The sequence below is a fragment of the Ictidomys tridecemlineatus genome, chromosome 13 (assembly GCF_052094955.1).
Source record: "Ictidomys tridecemlineatus isolate mIctTri1 chromosome 13, mIctTri1.hap1, whole genome shotgun sequence".
Taxonomy (NCBI): domain Eukaryota; kingdom Metazoa; phylum Chordata; class Mammalia; order Rodentia; family Sciuridae; genus Ictidomys; species Ictidomys tridecemlineatus.
Window position 1 is genome coordinate 64,076,479 of NC_135489.1, and position 6,508 is coordinate 64,082,986.

General features: G+C 34.1%; 1 long non-coding RNA gene across 1 annotated transcript; it reads left to right on the plus strand.

Moving 5' to 3' along the window:
• The first annotated feature begins 1,706 nt into the window (after nt 1–1,706).
• LOC144370146 (uncharacterized) lies at nt 1,707–3,876 on the plus strand. Its single transcript, XR_013430081.1, has 3 exons — nt 1,707–2,146; nt 3,422–3,601; nt 3,752–3,876. It is a non-coding gene; the product is annotated as an uncharacterized LOC144370146 (long non-coding RNA).
• Nucleotides 3,877–6,508: the final 2,632 nt, after the last annotated feature.

Genomic DNA, 6,508 nt, shown 5'->3' on the forward strand with positions numbered 1-6,508 from the left:
GTTAAAGTGTAAAGTAAATCCAAATTATACATATACATTTGTTTTTTAAAAGAGGTAAAAATACGTGTTTGGATTCCTGAGTTTATATCTAATTCCTTCATTTATGTAAATTTTAAATTTTCTTTTTCTACAATACAAAAAGGTAGTGTAGTGTAGGCACTATGCGCTCTAGGGATTTAGTCTTCTTGGAAAGACAGATGTTAAACAGTAACAATAAGGTGTGATAAGTGTGCCAGGTGTAATGGTGCACACTTGTAATCCCAGGGACTCTGACTGAGGCAGGAGAATTACAAGTTTGAGGACAGCTTGGGCAGCTTAGTGAGAACTTGTTTCAAAACAAAAAGAGTGGGGGCATAGATCAGACATAGAGTGCTTGCCTAGCATGTGTTAGGCCCTTTGTTTGATCCCTAGCAATGCACACACACACACACACACACACAAGTAACACACATAGTGTGATAAATGCCATGATACCTAGAGGTCATTTACTGCAGGTATCAGGGATAGCTTCTTTGAGGAAGTGGTTTTAAGTGGTGACTATTTGAATTGGCCAAATAAGATGAGAAATTGGTAAAGTGAAGGACAGAGAGGGCTACAAGAAGATCTTAAGTGCCTAAAGGCCAGAAATTGCAAATTGTGTGGTCATTATAAGAGCTGAAAGAAAATCAGTGTGACACATATAGTAAGTGGATGATGGGCAAGGCTTATTAGGAATTTGAACTCAATCCAACAGCAAGCCATTGAAGCACTCCTTTGTGTGGTCCTAATGTTTTATGGTACACTGAAAAGAACGGAATTTTAAGTAGTGCTAAAGCTTTAAGAAAAATAAAGTCTTAATTTTATTTTTTTTGTACCAGGGATTGAACTGTTAACCACTGAGTCACAATCCATTTGCTTTTTTATTTGGAGACAGGGTCTCCCTGAGTTGCTTAGGGCCTCTAAATTGCTGAGGCTGGCTTTGAACTTGCAATCTTTCCTTCCTCAGCCTCCTGAGCTGCTGGGATTACAGGCATGCACCATCACACCTGCCAAAGATCATGGTTTTAAAATAAGGCTTTTATTATAAAAAATGAATTAAATATCATTCTTTAAAAGTTGTTTAATCAAAATTTAAACTATTTCCTCTTTTAGAGAGAGAAGTATTTGTCATATAGACTAATATTGCAAAACAATAGTGTTTTTCCTCACCCATCTTTATATTCAAACTAACGTGACTCTCCTGCAAACAATATTAAATCTGGGGGGGGGGCTGGGAAATGAAGAAGTAAGAGGAAGAGAGAATGCTTAAATATTAGGTGACTCAAGAAAAACCTCTTGTCCTTTGGAAGATCTTTTTAAAAAGTGTTTAGCTAATTTAGATTTTCAAGGAAATAATACACAAGGTAAAATGTTATAATGCTTAATTTATTTAATAAATTTAGTCATATTTAAAATAATATGTAAAAAGACTAAAGAGTATTGAAGGCTGTGAGACATTAGGGTTATAAATAGTATAAAAAGAATACTGGAACTGTATTCAGAAATAGTCTATGGATATATCTTTCATGTGCAAATTTTCAAATGCTGTATATTTCACACACACATACCATACATAGAAGAATATTATAATAAAAATACTCTTTAAAATATGCTAAATTTTTAAAGTTTTCATGTTAATAGAAATTTGAGTTTGACCTGTTTCAGTGACTCTTCTGTATAGATGCATTGTGTTTATTTTCTGAGATGGATGGATGGATATGTTATAGCTAAAATTGATCATTCACAGGTGTCATGAATGTTAAAGTGTAAACACAGGCACTTGACATCGCCTGTACACAGTTTATCCTGTCAGGAGACAAACTGACACACCCATGCTTTGTTGGTTTAATCCTATTTCTCAAAACATTGGATTTATGAGTATTTTTGTGTTAACACTAAGATCAGGAGACCTTTGAATGGATCATTGATTTGTTTGCCCTGCTTTTATTTCAAGTTTAAGGATATTCTTTTCAGATTTTTCTTTCTTAAAATTCAGAAATAGAAGAGATATTTTCTACAGACCTTGTGCCAGGAGATGTGATGTTCATTCCTTTAAATGGAACAGTCATGCCTTGTGATGCAGTACTTATTAATGGTACTTGCATTGTAAATGAAAGCATGTTAACAGGTGAGTTAAACCAAACCAATAAAATTGTATCAATCGTTTATAACTGATACTAACATTAAATAGTTAACTGTTTAAACTTTTAAAATTAACTGTCATGTATATCTTTTACTCATAAATGTGCGTAGACCAAATTCTGCAAAATACTTAGCTGCGATCCTAAATAACCATGCTGGTATTGGGTACGTGTGTTGGCCTGTCTCTTGCTATTTTTTAAAATATTTTTTAGTTTTAGGTGCACACTTTATTTTACATTTGTGTGGTGCTGAGGATCAAATCCAGTGCCTCATGCATGCTAGGCAAGCACTTTACCACTGAGCCACATCCCAGCCCCATCTCTTGCTATTTTTTGACATAAGGAAATGATTTATAGTAAGGAAAGAAGAAAAGTCCTTTGCCTACAGAAAACATAACATATTTGCCTCCCTGTTTGTTTTGTAAAAAATGGGAATACATAATGATTTATATTTATGCTAAACTGGGGAAACGTAGACTTTTAAAAAAGTAGACTACCTCCAGACCATAATCTGGAGGTAGATATTTACATCTTTTTAAATATGTGAATGTAGTCAGTTTGACAAGAAGATGTTTCCTATATAACCTTAGGAAACTAGAGTTTTGTATTAAAATACACAATCACATATATGCTTTAATATCCAGTGCCTCCTTTGAACCAAATTATATAAATGTACAAAGAACTAAATTTTGAAAAGAATTTGGCTGTTAGTGATTGCTTGGGATAACCCCCAAACTCCTTATTTTTATCTCCCTTGCCCAGATGCCTTTTCCTTGTATGTGTGTGTGTGTGTGTGTGTGTGTGTGTGTGTGTGTGTGTGTGTTGAGAGAGAGAAAGAGTGTGTGTGTGTGTGTGTGTATAGGGGTTGGCTAGCCATGGATATTCATATTATAGGGTATTTGAGGTAACAGTGCTTTCTAGTTCCATTGTTAGGGGTATAAGAACAGGTGCTAGGGTATTGCAACTCCCCTGTTCATCTTCAAAATTATTTGAAACTCGATAGCACTATCATTTCCAAATATAGACAAATACTACCTTTTAGTCACAGATCTCTTTCTGGAATTTGTATGGGAGACAAAACTTCATATCTAGGTGACAAAGTTCAGAGAAAAAAGGCTAATTAATTCAGCTGTAATTCTTAACAACTATTGTAAGCAGTACTCTAGTATTTATAATATTTCACAATTTAAGGTTTTTATGTTTGGTACTAGTTCTGTGTGTGCTTTCATTTAATTTAATAATTTGTGATTTTTTTTAAATAGGAGAAAGTGTTCCAGTGACAAAGACTAATTTGCCAAATCCTTCAGTGGATATAAAAGGAATGGGTGAGAAAATATATAGTCCAGAAACACATAAATGACACACTTTGTTTTGTGGGACGACTGTTATTCAGACTCGTTTCTACACTGGAGAGCTCGTCAAAGCCATAGTAGTTCGAACAGGTAGAAAATACATCTCTTGTATATTTTAGCATGTTTGATACCTGTTGAATGTTTAAAAAGATATTCTGTTCTGGGAGATAATTGTTATTTCTGTATAGAAAATGTAAGTAATTTTAATTTCTTTCTTTCTTTTTTTTTCGTGGGGGAAAGGATTTAGTACTTCCAAAGGACAGCTTGTTTGTGCCATATTGTATCCCAAACCAACTGATTTTAAACTCTACAGAGATGCCTACTTGTTTCTGCTGTGTCTTGTGGCAGTGGCTGGCATTAGGTTCATGTACACGATTATCAATAGCATTTTAAATGAGGTATGTATGAGGGCTCTTACTAGGGTTGATCCTTAACTATTTACCTCATGTGACTGTTGAGAATTTTGAAATGTGACTAGTAAGACTGAGAAACTAAAATTTTAAGCTAATTTAAAGAAGACATATGAACCTAATAGTTATTGTATTACAAAGAACAAATATAGGATATTTCTGTCATAGCATTCAGGGGTTTTTGTTTTTTTCTTTCTTTCTTTCTTTCTTTTTTTTGATGACTCTGGGTTAGATGGGCTTTTACTTGCCATTTTTTTTTTTTGAGCGGGGAGGCGCTAGGGATTGAATACAGGGCTTTGTGCTATGTAAAGCAAACACTCTACCAAATGAACTATATCCCCAGTCCCTCTTGCCTATTTGTGACTTTAAAAAAGGAAAAAGAAAAAAAAACACATAAACCAAAAACTTTATTTTTTATCTTTGGGATACAATATACAGAATAAATTTATTTTTTGAACATTTAATTGAAAGGACCTTGTAAGATCTCTTTTTTTTTCCCTGGTGGAGACTGGGTCAGTATGGCGCTTACCGGATGAACTGTATCTGGCAGAGTTTGTTGAACTTGTTTTAGAAGTGTGCCTTGTGAAAAATGTAGGACTATAAAAATATAACTGTCAGAAGTTTCCTGTAGCTGGGATTTTACAGTTCTCTTGACCATTCATTGAGTTTCTATTTTGTAGAATCTCTGAAGGAAAAAAATTAGATATCATAATAGATGTGTATATGTATGTATAAGTATACATATATACACTTGTAGCTACACACATGCTTGTATATCAAATTTAAAATGTTTAAGACTTATTGAATAAATATCCACATTAATTTAGTAAATATTTAATATGGGGTTTGACATTTAGTTTTTGTTTCATTTGTAGGAAGAATTTGGGGTAATAATTATAGAGTCTCTTGATATCGTTACAATTACTGTGCCACCTGCACTTCCTGCTGCAATGACTGCTGGTATTGTGTATGCTCAGAGAAGACTGAAAAATGTTGGTATTTTCTGTATCAGTCCCCAACAGATAAATATATGTGGACAGCTGAATCTTGTTTGTTTTGACAAGGTTGGTTCAGTTTCATAATTGTTCTCAAAGGTTACTGGGTAGCTTTTAAATATTTAGATTGCTTTCATTTTTTGTCAACAAATTTATAGTCATTTTTTTAATGTTTCTAATTTCCCTCTTTCTCAGTTTGTTTACTTATATATCTTTTAAAAATATTTTTTAGTTTTAGGTTTACACAATTCCCTCCCTCCCTCCCTCCCTCCCTTCCTTCCTTTCTTCCTTCCTTCCTTCCTTCCTTCCTTCCTTCCTTCCTTCCTTGATTGAACCCAGCACCCGTGCATGCCAGGCGAGCGTGCTATTGCTTGAGCCACATCCCCAGCCCTATACATCTTTTTTATATTTTTTTTATTTTCTCAATTTTTAAAGCTTTGGGATGTTACTTATTTGCTCAAATCTGCAATTGATTAAGTGCATCCAGTATTATGCCTTGTTCTGTGGTAATAAGTAAGCTGGACACAGTGGCATGCACTTTTAGTTCCAGTGCTTTGGACAACATCTGAGACAGGGCTCTCCTAAGTCCACAGGTTTGAGGTCAGCTTTGGCAACATAACAAGAACCTGTCTCAAACAAAAATAATAATAAAAAAGGTTCAAATATAGTAGCAATAAGTGTAAAAATTATGTGAACTTTGTATTTTTAGGTAGTCTTAATTTAACAGAATAGGCTCCATAGACACATTTGCTATGATTTTTTTTATTTGCTCATAAGTATATGTGTTTAATGTTGCTCTAATTTTGAGTACATGTTGCAAAATTATGAAGGTCAGAAATTTTATGAAAATAACAAATTGTGTACTTTTGTGAGATATGTTTTCCCTTAATGTTTCTCTCTCTATTTTTTTGGTACCAGGGATTGAACCCAGTGGCACTTAACTACCAAACTACATTCCTAGCCCTTATTTACTTATATATTATATTTTATTATACACATGCATTTATTATATTTGGAGACAGGCTTCAGTAAGTTTCTGAGGCTAACTTTGAACTTGTGATCCCAATCCTCCCGCCTCAGCCTACCTAGCTGCTAGGATTACAGGTGTGTGCCACCATGTGTGGCCTATTTCTCCTCTTGAAGGGAAGTTAGGTATTGCTGAAAGATTAAACTAGAAAACCTTTCTTCAAACTGTTCTAGGTAACTGATAAAAGAATTTTATTTTTTGATCACTTTGTTTTCAAACATGAGAAATGTATGTTTTACTTAACACCAAAAAACCCCAAATAACCCAATCAATAAATGGGCAAAGGAACTGAGCAGGCACGTCACAGAAAGAAGAAACATGATTAGTCAACAAATATATGAAAAAATATCTAACCTCTCTAACAGAGAAATGCAAATTAAAACTACATTGGGATTCTATCTCATTCTAGTCAGGCAATTATCAAGAATGCAACTAACAATAAATGCTGGCAAGGATGTGGGGAAAAGGTACATTCATACATTGCTGGTGAGACTGCAGATTGGTGCAACCACTCTGGAAAGCAGTATGGACAGTCCTCAGAAAACTTGGAATGAAACCACTATTT